Source organism: Ursus americanus, chromosome 4, assembly GCF_024610735.1.
Source record: "Ursus americanus isolate L20-20 chromosome 4, mUrsAme1.1.p, whole genome shotgun sequence".
NCBI lineage: Eukaryota > Metazoa > Chordata > Mammalia > Carnivora > Ursidae > Ursus > Ursus americanus.
Window position 1 is genome coordinate 70,494,934 of NC_142130.1, and position 21,044 is coordinate 70,515,977.

The 21,044-nt window shown below is 35.7% G+C and overlaps 1 protein-coding gene across 9 annotated transcripts in view; it reads right to left on the reverse strand.

Annotated features, from left to right (window-relative positions):
• Window positions 1-21,044, reverse strand: part of ROBO2 (roundabout guidance receptor 2) — a 581,558-nt gene that overhangs the window by 205,309 nt on the left and 355,205 nt on the right. The window lies entirely within an intron of this gene.

Sequence of the window (21,044 nt, forward strand, 5' to 3'; positions counted from 1 at the left end):
TGAGAGAAAAATAGGAGAGGGAAGAAAGGAACAGACGATGCTGAAGGAAATGGAATTCTCAAAACTGACTGACATCCTTGCCTTAGAGTGTTGCCTTGCAGTCCCCACTGGGGATAATCAAGATGATGTCTTCTCTGAAATTGCATTAATGCAAGGAACCCTCCTTCTAGCTTAAAGAAGACATTTTTTTCTGTGGATCTTGTTCTATTCTACCCTGAGCACCATAAAGATTTATTTCAGCATATGCCAGAAGACAGAGGAAGGGAAAAATGTACTTCATCTTTTCCAGAGCGAATATGGATATCAAATTACTAATTCATATGATAAGAGGTCACAAAACTATAGAGCTCGATAAAACACAGATTCAATGCAATGGAAAAATCATCAGATTATTCCCTTTTATAAATGACATATTGCTCATATTTTAACATATGTCGTTGATCATCAAGTTCAAGTCCCAAACAAAGCAGATAAGGCAGAGTGGTATTTCAATAAAGCTATGAGTCCAGAGTCTGGATATTTTAAGATACTAATTGCTTCTTAATGACTTACAACATATCATTCATTTTTTGCTATTAGTTTAATGGCTAATGGATAATGGTAAATATTCTATTTGATTAACACTGAGAAAATTAACTGCCAAAGCTGATGGTAATTGTAAAACTTAATATATATATGTATTATATGTAATATATATATATGGGTATATAATAATGTCCTCCCCAATTATAATGATAATTATTGCCTTTCCCTGAACTTCTAAGTATGTTTTTATTTTAAATGACATTAATAATATAGAATAGTACCTATCTGATATCTGTATATGTAATACTACTTTGAGAAAGTATTTCAATTCTTATAAAGTCAGTATGAGTTATTCAGTTTCCTAGGATAGTTATTCAGTAACTCAACTTCCACATACACACAAGAAAAGTTATCTCTTATTTTGTATGTACTTAAAGTATAGTTTAGCAGAGGGGTCTGCAAATAACAGCCTATGGGTCAAACTGGTCTATTGTCCCATTTTCTTACAGCTAGTGAGATAAGAGTTTTATTTACATTTTTAAATGGTAACAATTTATATGGTTAAGTACATACATAATATTCTTTATTTATAATATAATAGATACATCTATTTATATATAATTAACATATCTATTAATGCTAATGCAACATATATATTACATGTATATATTATATATTATGTTACATATTCATTAAATATTACATATTACATATATTATATATTACATTACATGTATATATATTATATACATGTGTGTATATATATACATACTGTATATATATGTGTGTATGAACAACATGGGGTTGGTGGCACTGACTCCCAAGGAAGGTGAAAATCCACCTGTAACTTTTGACTTCTCAGACACTTAACTACTAATAGCCTACTGTTGACTGGAAACCTTACCAATAACATAAACAGTCAATACACATTTTGTAAATGTATTATACACGTATTCTTACCATACAGTAAGCTAGAGAAAAGAAAATGTTATTGAGAAAATCATAAGGAAGAGAAAATACTTCTACAGTACTGCCCTGTATTTATTGAAAAAAAATCTGTCTATAAGTAGACTCACACAGTTCAAACCTATGTTGTTCAAGGGTCAAGTGTAACATACATAATATCACATATGTATGTGTGTGTGTTCCCTTTCCTTTGGTATATATGCCTTTTCAGGTACACACTTGTGAGCCTAAATAGCCTTAAATGTTCTAGCAAAGTAAGGGTGCTCATTCACACATCGTGTATATGCACTCTCTCCCTACATACATTTTATACCAATTTAATATCTAAGAAAACTCAATGTCAGGTTTGAAATGCTAAGAAATCAGTGTAGGTGGGCAGTGATTTGGATAATTGCTAGTCTTGCTTGTCCATCATGTTGTCACTATTGCCGTTTGCTCAGCCACCTCAGAGACAACCGCTGAAATACACAGAAAGAGAAGGAGATAGAGAAAGCATGGTAAGGGCAAGCTTGAATTTTCAGACCAATCAAGGCTGCAGAGGCTGAAAAGTTTGTATACGAAGCTGAGTATATACCAAAGAAGAATGTGTATTGTAAGACAGTGCAAATCTCCCAGACATCATGTACAAGATAACCTAAGCCTTAAGAATGTTTAAGTCACTGTAAGGCATAGATTTTCATTACCATATTGGTACATTTTATTTACTGTCCTAGTTTTCATACCATACTCTTTTGGCTTCCAACTGATAGACTTTCTGATATGCAAATACTAAGATCAAGAATAGATTGGTCAGAGAACGCAGTGAGTTCACAGAAGGCTGCCATATTTTACTTTGGACATTTTCAAATGAGACTTCTTTTGATTTTCCAAGAGGAATTTTCAGGGAGTAGGTAATTAGCAAACAAAAACTCAGCCATTTGCTATGCTAGATTGTGAAAACAATGTCAAATTCTCTCACTATCTGCAAGGTTGTGATGGATGATATTTTAATAAAGGAATTTTTCTAGTTCCATTTCACTTAGAAAACTTAGACCTTCTCCAGTTCTATGCAAATATGCTTTTAATGTAAGTGTAAGAACCAAAGAAATAAACTAAAATTAGATGCTTTCTTAGAGGTACTTAAAACTATGTATTTCTTTTGCTAACTTATAAAAACTAAACTATTAATGATTATGATGTATTTTTGTTTATAAGGTAATAACCACTACTTCTACTTAAATCCAAATATATGACCCTAGTCACATTATAATTTCAATTCTCGAGCACAAGTTTTGTAAGATGAAAGGAAATAGTGTGCAGTAGCATTTTGAGCTTATTTGAAATGGCATCAAATAAAAAAAAATAAATCCTCATATTATGAACAAAATTTCAGAAGTCAAATAAAAAAAACAATAATTTGTCAATTATTCAGAAAGTTTCAAAGCTGACAGGCCAACTTACTGGTGAACTGGATTTACGCTATCACCACAGGATAGGACCACTTGAGCAGTTAAAAGCAAAAATCTGTCATCCTTGGTGAATTGTGAAGGACAGAAAATTTGGGTTATGCAAGGTATTTGGGAACATATTTTCTTGCATAGATCGCAATTGCTATGTGTTAATATTCCTTTAGACCTGAGCTAGAAGTAGAGAAGTACGTATATGAGTGTCCAAGGATTGCTAGTATAGAAGACTCACACTGCTTAATGCTAATACAAATTGCACAAACAACGCAAGCGAACGTGCCCTATGCATTATTGCACAGCTATTGCTTCCTAGAGTTGGCAGATATTTCCTCTGGACATACGTTATCCTAGCTGCTTGTTGATGATGCTGTTCAGTTTTGGGGAGTAGTTTTTGTCTTTATTCCTTAGGTTTTAAATAAAAACAACCGTGAAAATTGGCTTGAAAAACAAAGATAACATCAAAATAAGAAAACGCCAAATTGCATATATTTTTTGGAAGACAATATTCTGATTTTTTTTATATTACTTTATTCTGAAATCCCATATGGATACACATAAATTCGATTCTATTTTCTTTTTGTATCATCTCATAAGTTCACATGTGACCCTATTAGAATCCTCGAAAATCCCCACAGACTTGCTAACTTGAATAATTAATAAAATAGAATATCTTTATTCTTAAAGTACCGATGTTGATACAGAATGACAGTTTTTCTCTTAAAACAGTAAGTCCCAGAAAATAAAAACTGTAGATGGGGGGATAAAAAGAAATGTCGTGGTAGGCTATTTTTCCCCCATAGAGATAATGTTGCAATTAGCCTTCTCTGGTTCTATAATACAGAGGTTAAAACCATGAAAAGAGAATTTTTTGCATATGCACATATTTTACTACAGCATATTAAATTTTATTCCACAGGGGAGAAAGCTAGTATCTGATGAAATAGTAATTTATTATTATGCTGGAAAATATTTCTTCCCTCTCTCAACCTTTTACCAGCCTAGCTGGATATACTGGATTTTTTAAAATCTGAAACTTGAGAAAATCTTAAGGTAATATAAAACATGGATTGGAGAACCTAAGAGGCACCGGCATTACAAATCACACACATTAAGCTCTCCAAGAACAAGCATAGCTGTAAGATAAACGTTAATTGGAGGATTAAATCCAAAGTCATAATATGTGCTTGATACATATGTTTAAAGTAAGAAAGAAAGATATTTTAAGGAAATGAATCAAGATTCAAAAGAGGAAAGTCTATAAAGAGCTGATCAGATTATAAACTAAATAAATGGTTCTGCTTGGGAAGGGGGTCAACTCGATGGTACCAAAATAGCATGAGAGACACAAGAGATGTATTGAATAATATGGCATTTTATGTCCCACATTAAATTCTGCTGTCAGGTTGAAAGAATGTACGCCTATTCTAATAAGAACTTGGAAAAGACTGAAAGGTAAACACAACCTTTGGTTCCCAGAGGATTATACAGGTCAACCATTAGGTTCTAAAATAAGGCCTAGAGGGAGGTGTCAGAGAATTCTAAACTTCAGGACATTTGAGCCCAAGAGTTTGAGAGACGGAATTAGGAACAGGTTTTGAACAGCAAAGTTTCCCCATATGGTAAAATGATAGGAAGACTAAGTTCACAACATGACTTCATCTCACAAATACACTACAAATTCATTCTTAATTAAGAGGTCTTAATTTCTTCAAAGTAGTTGGTGATACGGCATTTTAGTCATTAGATATTTATGTTGTGAATTTTTTGCACGGAAAGTCTACTGAATTCCTTTATTAACACCTATCAGATAAACTTTTAAGATGTGTTCATTTCATGGTCTCCAGTAATCTTGGATACTGTTTCTTTCATGACCTTTTCCCACCCTGTTTCATTCTTAACTGGTCTATGCTGCATATACACATTGATCTGTAGACAAAGCATTGTCAGATGAAATCAATATATCATTCCTTTGGTATTGAGACTGGCTCTTGCTTAGTTTACTTTCATTTTTTTAAGTAGATCAATAGTGCTAAACTGATGCATTACAAATTGGTGGTACAATTAGTATCTGTCCTCAAGCTAGTTAACATGGGAATACAGCTTGATGGGTAGACTTCAGATGGAAAAAATCTTTTGACACTCTTAAATCTGTATTCAAAATTACCTTCAAAATATGAATGTTTTAAAAAGAAAATTGTAATTGAAACAACAGCTACTTTTCACATTTCTTAGTATATACTTGGTTTGAAAAGACATTTTCTTATTAGATTAGATTTTTAATAAAATATGATTTTAAATAAAATACTTTCCATTGATGTATCAGGAAAAGAAGTTCTTTTTGAGGATATAATCCCTAGTCTAGAAAGAAAATAAATGGATTCATAGAGTATTTATTTAAGATACTTAAAAATAAATGTATTGATTTCAAATAAATTTTCTGACAAAATTAGCTATGTTTGTTATCTACATAAAAATGCACAGTTATAATTGTAAAAAAGCCCAGAAAGTTAAGAATTAACTTTATACACTTAACACAGTTGCTTTAAAACCTTCTTTACCTACTTTTTAGTTTGTATCACAGGTTCATCTCACTGCTGACAAAAGACCATAGAACCCATTTTCCTTCAATCTCATCAATACATCATTAACAGGACTTCATCAATCCCACCACACTAAGAAAATATTAAATCTTCCAAGCATATTAAAATTGATTTCATGATTTGGGGATCAAGTATTCATTATTAGGCCATTTCTTCATTTTATATGTGAATGCATTAAAAATAATAATACGCAGACTAAGTGGCCTTAAAATCAAAGAGTGATATCCAGTGCAGCCATTATCCATGTAACAGTAATAAGGTACACAATTTATTCGGTTTGACCCCTAACACCAAAAACACTGTTACATATTGATTTGTTCTTCCTTTACCTAGGATCCAGTTGCTGGACCTCATCAACATTTCATTATGCACGCCAATGGGGAACATGAAGGAGAGCAAATAAACCCTAAGCCTTCTGTGCAGTATACTACAGTGCACAGTTTGAGGGTCCCATAGCCTAGATTTAAAACAGTTTTACTTAGTTACCATGAATGGTGTTAACAGTAAATATCTTATAAGATTGTACCTGTTAAATGAGCTATTCATTCAATCAGTCAGCCAGTAGATTGGTTTCTTTCAATATTTATAGAGTTGTTGTGTTAGGGGACAGAAGCACAGCCCTAACTAGGAATATATAGCCCTTGTCCTCCTAGAGATTACATTTTAGTGAGGCTGACAGATTTTACATAATTATGCACTAACTTAATTCTCATGATTGTGATTACAGCTATACATGGGAAATTTAGGGCACCTTCACTGGTCTGATAATTCTTGAAAAAAATCACATTAAGATACAACTTAAGTTCTGCTGAGAAAGAGGTCAAGATATTGTCTACTATGGGGAAGGGGAGCCTTCTCAGCAGAGGGAATCACATAATCAAAGAGAGAAAGAAGAATAGCATGTGAGAGGAAGTGAAAAAGACTATATAAGACCTTGCAAGGACTGGTAGGTAACATTCACAATATTGGACTTTTTCTGAAAAGCAAAAGGAGGTCATTAAAAAGTTTCAAGGAGAAGAGCAACATGAATCGGAGTAAGAGTGGCTTCAGGTGCACCAGATAACAAGCTGTTTCTTATTCCTGTGGAGAAATGCTGCTGCCTTGACCAGGATGGTGGCAGCATGAATAGAAAGAAGCAGATGGATTTGGAATGATACCAAGGAGAGAAAATCCACTGAATTTGTTGATGCGATCCAGAAAATAAGGGGAGGGAAGGGACAAGATTGACTTGGCAATTCCTGGACCAAGGAATTTCATAACGGTGGAGACATTCACTAAGGTAGGAAATTAAGGGCTAGCAGAATAAAACAAAACAAAACAAAACAAAACAAAACAAAACAAAACAAAACAAACAAACAAAAGCAAGAGTGAGCCAAATGGAAATGTTTCCAGGTAGACAGTTGGATATCTAGACCTGAAGCTCAGAAGATAGGTTACTCATCTTTTATGCATTTGAATTATCGGTTTATAGAAGGTTGAGGCCATAGGTAGATGTGATTGTCTAGGGAGATCAGATAGATGAGAAGTTTGAGAGCACATACAACTAGGTCTAGAGGAACTCAATCATTGAAAGAATGATTTGATAATGACGACTAGATAATGACGACTACATCTAAGAGGGAGGAGGAGCAGTTGCTAGAGAAGAAAAAGGAAAATCACTGGAGTGGAGTCTTGGAGAATGCCAAGCACCCTGCCTGGCCCATGGCAAATATTATATAAGTGTCATGGAGCAGTGACGATACCAGTTTAACATAGAATAATAGAGCATAATAGAGAACTATTTAGGGAAGTCTAATACAGAATAAGCACCGCCTTGTTTATGTTCATCTCTCCTAGCTAAGAAAATGAGATACCCTAGGGGCCCAGGTATACCATTTTCCTCCTCACAGCTGCCTCTGAGATCCTCTTTATCTATCCCATACTTGTTTTATTGGCTCCTGCCCAAGACAAAATCTTTTAATTCATGTCCACATGATACCTCACCCCAAGAACTATCATGAGCAGGGTGTGAGAGTCAGAGAGGCTAATAGTGGGAACAGTGGTGGTGAGATGGAAGGAAGCAGAGAAGATTCAACCCTGCAAGTGAGTCCTTCATCACTAGCCTCCAATAGAGGGCAACGTCCCCAATCTAGCCACATGTCCTCACTTCTCCAATAGACCAGAAAACCATGGAAAAAATTAGCCCAGCTCTACTCCCTTAGGTCTTCAGCCTATGTCCAGCCAGAGTCCTCTCCTTCTCAGACCTTGTGAAATAATTCTGGCCACATGGAATTGTACATATCACTGAATGGTGGGGCAAGGAAATATAAGGGCGAGTTACGAGCCACATCAAGTCGGCATACTGCTCTGGTCAAGAAAAATCTATACCTGAGCTTCAGAGTCAAAACTCTGAATAAAATTCCCCACAATTCACTCTCCTTATGGTGTTAGGGATTAATGAAGAACTACCTAGGGATAGGCAAACATTTTCTCTGGAAAGTTTGGCTTTATAGGCCAAAAGGTCTGTTGCAACCACTTACTTTTGTCACTGTGACCCTCAACCAGCCAGAGACAATATGCTAATAAATAAGCATGGCTGTGTTCCAACAAAATTATCTTAAAAAATTAGGAGGTGGACTGGATTTGGCCCACAAATCATCGTTTGCCAACCCCTAGTCTATAATATCATTTAGTGCTTTCTTAACCTTCAGGCACTGAACTAAATCAAGTTGTGTAGACTGGTGTGGGGTAACTAAAAACTACATCTAATACTATTTCTATGCAAAATTGCAAACTACTGTTTACAAATGAATTTTTGAAACCTAATAAATTCACAGAGGGCATCTGCATTCCTTATACAGAATTCACTTTATGTATACAGGATTAAAAGGGGAAAAATGCCATTCCTTATATTTCCTATAAAATTCTTTAAATGTCACCACTCCAGCTTGAATATGAAAATGATTTTATTTTATTCTATAATCCCCTTTGTCCTTATTCTGAGTATATTCATTAATAGAAACAGAAGAGTCAAAGATATTACAAAGATTTGATTCCAAATTGCTAAAAAAAGAAAAAAAGTACAAAGCAAATCATACACACACCGTATGCCGCAGAGTGAATTGTTCTGTTTTGTTTTGCTAAATATTTATAGCTATATCAATATCCAACACAAGTCTCTTAATCCTCACCCTTAGTGCCAGGTTTTGAAATTCAAGGGTGTCTCTATATCCAGTAAATGTTGGAGGTTTCACTCTGGCAATAGTGAAACATCAGCATCAAGTCATATAAGTTTATTATTGAATCTGCTGTATAGACTTCCTCATAGACTGGTAGACTCTTAAGATTTGACAGGAATGACAACAACCACCACAAAGCCCCTCTCTAAATTTAGCATAGGTCAACATCTTCTCCAGGACTAAGAATTGAAGTCAACTAGCCTGCCCCCTTTCATCACTTTTATCACAGCTTTTGTCTTTTACGGAGCCAAGTATAGATTCTTCTGTATTCCTTAACTCAACCCATATTTATTGAACAGTATCAGCCAAATACTGAGCTAGATGCTGGGAACACAGGATTCAAGTAAGATAGACTGTGCTTTGGGAAGGCTCAGAGTCCAGCGAGGGTGCCATTTCAGGAAGAACGTGCAAATAAGGTCGTCACTAAAAGCTGAAAAGAGAAGCTGAATTTAATAGAAATCAATAATTATTTACATCTATTTTTGAACTGTAGGTGACTTCAACAATTAATTAGAAAATTATCCTGTAGAGCGTATAGAATGTTGAACTTTTCCTCATTAGTATTTGCTCTCCCATAGACACTTGTTGAATGAATGGACTTTTATGTAAGTACCACATGCTGACCAATCACAAAACACATCCCCATGAATGGATTTTTATATCCCTTCTCAGTTATGGTATCATTATAACCCCTTCACCCACTGTGTAAATTGTTGAAATCTTCTTTATCTCCATCTTGCTTCCACGTCCCATCACCCACTGACTGTTTTGCAGATTTTCCCACATGCAAATTTTGTTTCCATTAACATTGAGATTATCATCACCTCTTATATATTAAGCAGTTGTTTGCTGAAGCCAGCTTATTCTGGGCCACAAGAGCCAATTGCTAAATTTTCCAGTATTTTGTGAGTTTGTTGATAAATTATATACATTTACAACTGGTACTAATGCTGAAAAAGTTTTCAATTTGAAGACTGTAATTTATATAAGAATGAGAAATAGTTTGACAGTAGATCACATATTAGTGGGCAAAGAACTAACAGATCAGGATGCAACTCCATTTGGTAAATTATGGTTGAATTGCAACCATAGATTGGCTATAGATATAAGAGTTGGCAAAAATCAATGAAAGCACTCTGAGATATAAGATTACAATAAAGGATATTTTATATTTTATTATTATTTATAAATTGTGTGTTCCATATCCTCACACCAGTAAAATTTAGAGTAAGTAAATATGTACACACATACATACTTTTGTTTTGGCAACTTGTCTATTAAACATATAGCAGCACATCTCTGATTAATAGCCGCGCCCTGCTAATATACGCACATGCATGCAAAAACAATGACAACAAAACTTCAAAGATGTCCTCACAAATAGTAAAAACTTTTTAGCCTTTCCTGCAAGATTTTCCACAAAACTTCCTTCCCAAGCTTCCACCGTATCTTCATGCAGACCTCTGGCTCTCCTCACTCTTCTCGATACAACAAAGCTCTCTTGCGGGTTCCAATCTTTAGACTTTGCTCTTACCACTCGCCCTGTTTGAATTGATCTACCTTCCTCCCCACCTGTCAATTTCTACTCATCTTTCAAGAATTGGTTCAAGTCCTCCCTTCCCTACAGAATTTACTCAAAACCACTAATCAAACCTGGCTTGGATTTCCAGCTATCATTCAGTGTCTATGCCATGTTTCCAGGCATAGGGGATAGGATTATAGGATACATGCCTATCCTTGTCTGTTCCACTACTAAACCCACTTGATCCAATCCCATGGTCAAAGCAGAGTGGACCAGGGGAGCCTCTCACTCATTGGATCTGCCCTGCTAATCCAGAGGTTCTCTCTCTCTCTTTCTCAACTGTTCACAACCATTAGTTGGCACCGGAGCTGAGAGGCCATGAAGTTGTAACTTGGATGGGGCCATTTCACATCACAGGTAAGAAATTTAAACAGAGAGAACTAAGAGACACCAAAATGCAGAGGGAAATAGGGTTAGGAGAGAACACTATTTCATAGAGAAGACTACAACCTTGTTTTTCAATTTTGCTACTTTCAACATCACTTTCTGTCCTTAATTGCATGAAATAATGGGGACAGCTTTGTAATACAACAGTTTTTCACATGAGCAATTGTGCATTTTTTCTGTTACTTTCAACCAAAAGTTGCATGGATGGAACAAAACAGTAACATCCTCCTCTATACTTTGTTGGACTCTCCTCAGACACCAACAGAGTAGATTTTATTGATTGGTTGATTGCATAAAGAACGTCCCATCAGGTTTGGGGGAGGGAGGAAATACCAATTTGCTAGTCTTCATTTCCATTTTATGATTTCGAACAGTTGGGTACCGGTTGGGGCCATGTGACGGCTTAAAAGTATGTGGAAAAGGCTGATAAAACAAGTCATGTGCATTTAAAGGGTGGTAATAAATGTAGCTGCTGGCCTATTCACAGAAGCAGTAAATGAGGATGTAAAACAGAGAGGGACTGTATCTGTGACCTACCATTCTCTCATATTCAAGAGGAGTTGAAGATACTTTTAAACTCGTATTTGGGGATTAAATGGCTGATGTGCTTTAGGTTAGGTTATGCTTCTAAAATTTGCTCTGTTGCTTTGTTATACATGTTTCTAAAATTTTCAGATTGGCAAAATGGAGCTTTTTCATAAGTTAAAATTACTTAGCTGATATAACTTTAGATTAGTATTAATTATTCATTTGGTCCTAATCTAACAAAAGTCAAAATTGTATAGTTTTGACTTTCTCTTCCACAGTTATGTGTTTTGACACAAAAAATGTACTGTTTTGGGGCGCCTGGGTGGCACAGCGGTTAAGCGTCTGCCTTCGGCTCAGGGCGTGATCCCGGGGTTAGGGGATCGAGCCCCACGTCAGGCTCCTCTACTATGAGCCTGCTTCTTCCTCTCCCACTCCCCCTGCTTGTGTTCCCTCTCTCGCTTGCTGTCTCTATCTCTGTCAAATAAATAAATAAAATCTTTAAAAAAAAATGTACTGTTTTTTATTAGACTGTCAAGATGACAATGTTTAAAACTTCTTGTTGCAGGACACCTGGGTGGCTCAGTTGGTTAAGTGTCTGCCTTTGGCTCAGGTAATGATCTCAGGGTCCTGGGATCAAGCTCCATGGCTGGCTCCATGCTCAGCAGGGAGTCTGCTTCTCCCTATGTCCTCCTCCCCCATGTGCACTCTCTCTCTCTTTCTCAAATAAATAAGTAAAATCTTTAAAAAAAATTCTTGATGCATTAAAACTTCTTGATGTCACACATATATGCATTATGCAATGTAATCTTGATATGCAGTGGACCAACATAACTACAGAGTATTTCTTGCTATATACAATTTTGTCTAGCCATAGCAAAAACATAAAAATAAATGAAAAATGAGCACTGTTCTAAGAACGTTCAAATGGACATTAACACTAAAATATTCCCTAAGCTTTGATGGGAATGCCCGAAACATAAAATATTTCCATTGTTATGTATTTCAGATCACATAAGTTTGATACTGTATCCCCATTAAATTTCAGTTATAAATAAAAATCACATACTTCCTTTAGGTCTACGAGGAAGAGATCAATCTTCCAAATTAAGGAGAGTAAGGACTCTGTGTACTTAGGTAGGTTCAAAATGATAAAGATTTCAGTAATTCCACTAATATCGCATGTACTTCAAAGCTATGCCGCAATGATTTTTATTAAACAGGTAACATTTGTCTTGTTGCACTTTCTTGTTAAGTCACAATATTTTTCTGTTCCTGGAATGAGATATCACACTAAGAATTCAATGATAAGATAAATGCCAAGTTTTTAATGAAAAACCAGCTCAGCTCAACTCTGCCAAAAGACACGGCTAATGGTTGCCTGTAAGTTTAAAAATAGAACATAAAATTAATCTTTTTATATCAAGGATCAATGCAAGCTGAATAGTCAAAATTATTTCTCCTTATTAACCATTATCTTTAATGATTTATTGCATTCTTTATTGATAGTTTAAATTATTCCTGTGAGGTAATTAGCAGATCTTGCAAACACAATGAAGCTGACTGAAATGATTCAGGTGAGATGAGTCAGCAATGTACCAGGTGCAGAAACTGCTAGCCTTGCACTTGGGAAAATTACGGTGTATGAATGAACAACTTGCTGCTATTTCCTTCTCTTTCCCTTTTCGCCAGTGGGGGCCGGCAAGCCTTCCACTGCACGCGATAACCAGCCCTTCTCTCCTTCGGGATTGGAAACTTTTGCCTTGATGCGGTCCTCCCGATCAACAAATAATATCTATTCATGTGCACAGGAGCTCAAACCCTAGCGTTACCACTTCCCAGCTATGCAAATTTGAGCTCACCTCAATTTCTTGAGTTATAAAATAGACATAAAAATTGCATCCGTCTCAGGATAAGGTGAGAATTAAATGAGATGATACATCAACTGCTTATAATCCTGGCTAGCACGTAAGAGATACAATACATACTGGCTCTTTTTATTATTAATTTGGCCCTGTCTTTTCACTAGCCAGAAACATTCTGTCGTCACAATATTTCTATCAGATGTGACTTCACTAGAAATGGCAGCGGGGTAGCCACTCTGGCAACTCCCAAATGCAGAGATTTTTAGGGTTAACTTAATCTGTGTTCCATTGCCTACACACACCTACAAATTGGTCCTACATATTCCACACATTCTGGATGACCTGTCCAGTAAGCCAGATCATTTTCCCTGTAGCAATGGCATTTCTAGAGGTTTCAGGTAGGATTAAATTACAATGTGAACTTCCTTGTCGGTAAATGATGAAATGAATAAGACTCTGATGATAGAACAAGAAATTCAAATATCCTCACCCTGTGTGAACTTGGGAAGCTGAGTTAATCTAATTTCTATTTTTACAAGTTTCTTTTTACATTCATATACAGCTTTGGAGGGAAAATAAATGGAATTGGTAAATTACTTGAATTTCTGAAGTTGATTTGAACACAGTTTTTCTTAGGCAAGCAAAGGTTCCCTTCCTCCCTTTTTCTTTCCCTTCCTTTCTTCCCCCCTCCCTTCTCTCCTTCTTATCCAAACAGTATCAATTATTCTTTTCACTCCCTAAGGAGGTGAGAGTGAGTGTGCGTGTGTGTGTTGTTCGTGCATACATGCAAGCACATATACTTACATTTTATATATTCATCTGTAGTTACATTATACACCTGTTCAAATAGGGCTTGATTTCCCTCTTATCATCAAGAAAAAGAGAAATTTTATAAGCCCAATTTCTATACATTCACATTGTTCAAATCTATATCCGTCATCTAAATCTCACTCCTGATTTCTAAACACTACAAAGTGTCACACTGACTAACAATCAAGCATCTCAAATAAAGCATAGAAAGCTGAACTCTCCTTCTTACCCAATGGTTCCCATCTGTGTTGATGGCTCAGCAATTCACTCTATTGCTGAAGTTAGAAATCTGTAAGCTCTCCTGCATCCATCCTTTTCCCTTACATCACAAAGCACTTCATCAAGTTCTCACAGCTCCATCATCTCCCAGGTATTTCTAGAATCTGCTCACTTCAATCCACTTCCACTGTCATCATAGTCTAATCCACCATTTTTTCTTGTCTGGACAACTTAATGGCCCTCTAACTGACATTTCTACTTCTCTCTTCCTCCTCTCCAATCCATCCTCAATAGGATAACTGATAATTGATAATCACAGAGATCTTTTCCTGCTAAAGCCCTTCCCTGCTTTAAACACTCCTGTGCTTTCTTATCACATACAGAATAACATCTGAATCCTTAGCATGGTCTGCCTATTACTGCCAGATTTGGCTGCTTCGGACCATCCATCCTCTTCATATGCAATCTCCTCCTGTATCCCTCAGTCATGAGTTCCCCTTGCTGGTCTACCACAGGTTCCTTTAGCCTACAAAGTTCTTACCACAGGACCACTACATATATGGTCCCACCGCCCTGCCTAGCACTTTCTCCCTGTCACTTGTATGGGTAGCTCCATCTTTTACCTCAGGGCTCAGTTTCTATGTCACCCCCTCAGAGAGAACATCTTCAGTGACCTTCTCCAAAATAGGACACTCTGCAAACCAGTTTACCACATCAACCATTTACTTCTCTAAGAATACTTTCAGTAATTTGTAATATATGTATTCATTTATTATTCAGCTGTTGATTATGTATCTCCCACTAAGTCAAAACTCCATATGGGCAAAGCCCAAAGTCCATGCCTTTCTCTCTCTCTCTCTCTCTTTTTTCCTTTGCATCCCTGACAGCAAAAGTGCTCATAAACACATAGTGAGCACTCAATAAATGGTTAAGTCAATTGAAAATGACTCAGTAGAGGAAAAATTTAGATATTAGTCATGAGTATGAGTTTAGCGGACACATATATAATTTTAAAAATTAATACTCTTAAACCATTTGATAAATATATCTTTTGATTCAATTCACAATAATTAAGAGAAGGTACCTATGGTGATTTTTTTTTTTTTTTTTTTTTAGGAGAATGTTATAGCTCAGGCTAAACACAGAAAGAAAATCTATTAGCTGTAGATGTCATGCTATGGAAAGGTGGGTACATGGAAGGCTCAGGTACCAATCCTAAACTACATTTTCAAGGGGACAGTTCTTTCCACCAACTCCCTCCAAGGCCCCTCCTTATGACTTCACATACACAAACACACATACACACACAGCGTTCACATTTATCTCTGAAAAACATATAAAAGAGAATGAAACTATGTAAAAATCTCCTCAGTATTTTCTGAAGTAAACAGACATAATTTGGTGGGAACAAAAAAAAAAAAAAGAAAAAGAAGAAGAAAAAAACAGTTTATATTATCAAGTCCAGAAGGCCAGTTGTTTTAATAAAGTAGGACTATATTTATGTATAAAGCAAGTTTTAAAGTCTGACATTACAATTAACTTTCAACACTATTCTAACTTTTAATGTAGGATACTGTTATAAATCGATATTTATTTTTCAACCTAGATAGGACAGTCTCTAGCATTATGCACACACACACACGCATATACACACACACATATATATGTGCACATTATATATATGTATACATGTACTATATAGATATATATATATATACACACATATATATATGTAAAACCAAAACCATATACTTTCCAAGGACACTAGGACAAGCATTGACTAGTTTAATATTCTCTTTGTTTACTCTTCTCTGCACATTTTAGGATTTCCTGCCCTAATGTTTTGCTCATACCATTCCACTCACATTCTCCCATTTCCTTCACCTGTCTTAATTTGACCCATACTTTAAGATTCAGTTTAAATCCCAGTTCTTCTACAAAATCTTCACTGACTGTCATTGCCAAGAGTTATTCAAGAGTTACTACTTCTTTGGGTAAATAGCTGTGCTAATTATCTCCCAAGTATTAGAGACATGGGCATCTGAAGGTGAAGTCAAGTTGGCTTAGAATAAGATAGGAGATTAGTGAGCACGGATATACCAGTAAAGAAATATATTATACCCATATAAGTTTAGATGATTTTTAACATTTTTTGGATGATTTTTAACACTTTGCTTGTACTATTTCAGCTCTAATTCAATTCTTAAAGAGTAATGGCAAGCTATTTTTCTGAGCCTCGATTTTCTCATGTGCAAAATGAGGGGCAGAAGTAGAAAATCAGCAATGCCTCACCCAGTTCAAAATATGTTGTTACTGAATTATTAACATATTCACATATTCATTCATTCAGCACTTACTTGGCCCTGGCCAGATGCCAATCATGTTAATAAGCTCTATAGATACAAATATGCTGTGACATCTACCCTGAAGGACACAAATATGTTATGACACTACCCTGGAGGAATTATTTTTGAAGAAGGGCCAGGATGGGGTAGGGGTATATGAAAACACATACTCTAGGATACTGCCACACATTGAAATATTTTAAATGTAAAAGGCATGCAATCAATAATGCAGTATCTCACCCATGCTGTGAATTTCAGTAAAGATACTTGGAGCGTATTGTGCTTTAGCTGAAACTGTACAGTGGGGAGAGAACTTCCAGGCAGAGGGACCCACAAGGACTGAGACATGAAATTGAGAGGAAGTAGGATATTAGGCAAAATTATAAGTTTGTAGTTATACTAGGTTGACAACAGTTTAAAATGCGCAATTTCATGTATTTCAATCAAGTATAACCTTAGTGATTGCTTAAATTTTTTATTTATGGTGTTTAGTGTTCTGTATTTTGTATTTGTGTCTTGACTCTGCAATTACTTTGAAAACCCATGGCATAAAAGGTCCATTTCTTATAGAAGAATATCACTGAATTGAAATAGTAGCTACTCATTAAATATATAATTAGTATGACATGATAATTCATTTAAAAGTGATTTATTTGAATAGCATTGTAGACACTAAATAGTAAAGTTGAAGAAATCTTCCTTCATAAACTGGTTAAAAGTACAGACCATCATTTACTTAACTACCATACATTGTGATGATTTTTCTTTTTGCCTAATAAGTAATAGGAAAAAAAGAAGCCAGTCATTTATGTCAACATAGTATTATATTGCATCTAATCCCAGGAAATCTGCTTTTTTAATCATTTAACTCCTAGATTATACCATTCTGACTGCCACAGAGAATATACTTAGACTATATATGGGGCAACTGGGAATCAGTAAATAATGAAAAATAGTAATTTACATAAAAGACTCAATGATTGCCTTCCAGTGGCATAGCTCTAAAAGCGAGTAAAGTGTTTTATTCAAAGAGTACTTGAGCATTCATAAAATGAGGGCACATCATTTTCCAAGCCTTCTATGCTTTTATAAAAAGTCATATAATTATATAATCATAGGCTGACACATCCATGAAAAATAGGTGCAAATCACTGCGAGTGTCCAAGCAATGCTTGCAGGCTTCTGCAACAAAGATGGGGTAATTCAATGAGGGGAGGTCAGATAAATGGAAAGAAACACATTAGCTGTGTTTTGCAGAAAAATACTAGGAAGATATTTTTAAAATCTGTGCCTGAAACATAGTTCTATTTAAATAATTCTGTGGTTCGATCTCATTGAGCTGTCATTTTTGACACAGCAGTTTGGGAGCAAATTGATTCCAGAGTCATACTTCTATCTTAGAAGGACATGGAAAAGACATTTTAAAAAAATGTGTGTTAAATGCCCACCATATGCCCAATCTGTGCCGGGAAGAGTTTGAGATGCAAAGATAACCACGACATTGGGCAGAAAGGTATGACCTACGAGTGATAAATTCCTTCTTAGCCTTCGTGTCTCTTTCTGGGAAAGACTGTCTTGACATGAAAAGCTAGAGAGGGTCTAGTAGGGAAGTGAGAGGTGCAAAATGTCCAACTCAGGCCCTGCTAATCCTCTATCCTGTCTGCACCAAGTTGACTTTGCCTTCAAGTGTTAGCACCACAGGAGCGCACAGGCAGCTGTAAAGACTGATGCCGTAATTAGCTAAATGGCTTCTTGACTTTGGCAACTAGTCTGCCGATCGTAGCGTTTTCCGTGGTGCTACCTCAGCAGTGAAAATTGCCCAAAGAGTATAAAGCAAAGTGCCCATTAAACAAAAGAATACAAATCAGCACATGGATCTGATATTTCATGATATTTCGAGTCGACTGGAATGCAGTTTGATGAGCTCCAAGCTAGAGGCGTCATGTAGAAGGGAAGATAACATGCTTTAACACTAGACATTTTTTTACACTTAAAATTATTTAAGGTTATATATACTTCATTTTCTCATTATAATAAAATATTTACTTAAACTACTGAATATAAGAGAATGAATGGATTACTATTAATTCCTATTGATCGACTTTTATTTTTCTGTTTCTACTTGTCATTTTCCTCTTTCATATCCACTTCAATTAACTTATTTCTAGAGTTTGTAATAGTCTTATGCACACTGAAGGTGCTTACTAGCTCAATGCTTTTGATGATTAAAACCCGAGGCCCAGTAAAAAATGCCTACATAGAGCATTTTCCTGAAATTGTTATGCAAAATTTTGTGGGTTTTTTTCCCCCTACTTATATTAATGCTATTATATGAACTAATCCTTACAAAGCATTAATCCCTGATTATTATGGAAATATTCTGACATACAAATTCATACTGACGTTGCATCACCCTCTGTCAAACGGTATTAGGGCATAATGTTGAAGACGATGACGGAAAATAAAAGTTGGTATACATGGTCAGGTTGGGGTGAAATGAGAGAAAACTTGAAATGGACCTTCTCTCGATTTTGTCATGATGTAGATATCACTGGGGTAGATAATTATATAAAACACAAATAGAAATAAAATCTAAAAAAAAAGATAATACTAAATATTTACATGAAAACAAATGTTCCATGACATTTCCAGACACGTCTAATCCATAAAATAACCCTATTTTCCAGATTGTAAAACTAAGGCTCAAAGAGGCAAATGCGCATGTCCACACAGCAAATTACGGGAGAGGCCAGCTTCTAACCCTACGTCTATGTCACAGGAAAGCCTGTGACTTTGTTTTTTCTATAATATCCTATCCTGCAGTCTCTTTTTAAGAGACTGAAGTGGGTAAAGAGGTGAGTTGGAAATTCTAATGGGACTTTGACCTCCAAACGATCTCTACTCTTCCCTTTAGGAGGGCATCTCAAAATCCATGGAACATGGTACCCTGAAAGGAACCTCAAACACAACAGGAGTTAGCTAACAGCACATATTTTCTATATGAATATCTGACCAGTTCAATTTCCTTTTAAAAACTGAATCAGAGTGACAGACAACACATTTGGTAAAGCTTCAATCCCACCCGTTTGGCTGAAATCATTAGAGGAGCAGGTGGCTTTCATTCTCTTGGACGTTTCCCAGTTGTACAGCTGCTAAATGGGAAGTAAAGCGAGCAGCCACTCCCAGAAGGATGTGTGCCCAGGAAATCTGGCCTTATTGGTGGAGCCCTTCTTACTGAATAGCAAGAGACAGACCAAAATCTACCTTTTAATTTTATTTTGCTTTGAGAAACACACTACACATACCATATAGGTCTACATATTTGGGTATATTAAAAAGCATTTAAAACAGTGACTTTTTAAACATACTGACTTGATTAACAAAAGGTAGCAGGCAAAATATTTACCTTAGATATTTACTTAATACAACTCCTTTGAAGTTGGGAATTTACGGACTCAGATCACTCTTTGATTTTGTAGTCTTCTCTCCCATCTTACTAGCATCATCTTTTTATAAAAGAGTTAATTAAGGAAATAGGGTTTTTTTTTTAATGGGGTGGAATAATTTGAGTACCTATATTTAACTTAGTTCAATGGTTCTCAAGTGTTTAGTATTAAAGAATTATCCCGAATCTTCGTGTAAAATGCAGACTGCCTCATCGTGGTCCCTGAGACCGATTCAGAAGGTGTGGAGCTGGGCACAGTAATCTGATTTTTAACGAATCCTCCAGCCCCCATTTTCAGGAAGTCCATATGGAGATCATACTTGGGAAATAACAGCCGGACAAGGCAGCTCAAAAACTTTAGTCCCAGCATAGAAATGAAATCATTTTAGAGGAGTTCTTGGTTTATTTCCTTTTTAACAAATATCAATTTCCTTATAATGGCATTTCATATTAAACTCGAGTTTACCAGCTAAAGCTCTCAGTCCCAAACAGTAGGGTCTCAAAGCTATGTGTACTGTAGCTTTCATTTTTATTGTTATAGTAAGTGGCTATATAATATTTTTATATTGTGGAATGGGTTTTATTACAGAAGGCAGAAGCAGAAAGTGCTAAAAAGTAGGTTGCTATAATACACTTCTTCAATCATATGCCACCCTATTGTTATAATATTTATGTCTATGTATTCTTCGTTTCTTTTTTCAATTTTTATAGTAATATAGGTTCTCATGTTCAATTTATTATTACTCTGCTTATCATATGTAGGTGTTTTCAGGTACTATCATTAATTAACCTCTTTATCTTCAGTTTTCTTATCTCTACCAAAAACATGCTAGTACTACCATTAGGGTAAAGATTAAATGAGATAATATATGAAAAACCCTTATCTATATTCAATACATGATAGCTATTATTTTGTTTTGTTTTTAAAGATTTATTTATTTATTTTAGAGAGAGAGAGAGAGCACACACAGGCCAGTATGAGCCGGGGAGAGGGGCAGAAGGAGAAAGAAAAGCAGACTCTCTGCTGAGCGGTGAGCCCTACATAGGGCTCGATCTCAGGACCCTGAGATCATGACCTGAGCTGAAGTCGGAAGGTTAACCCACTGAGCCAC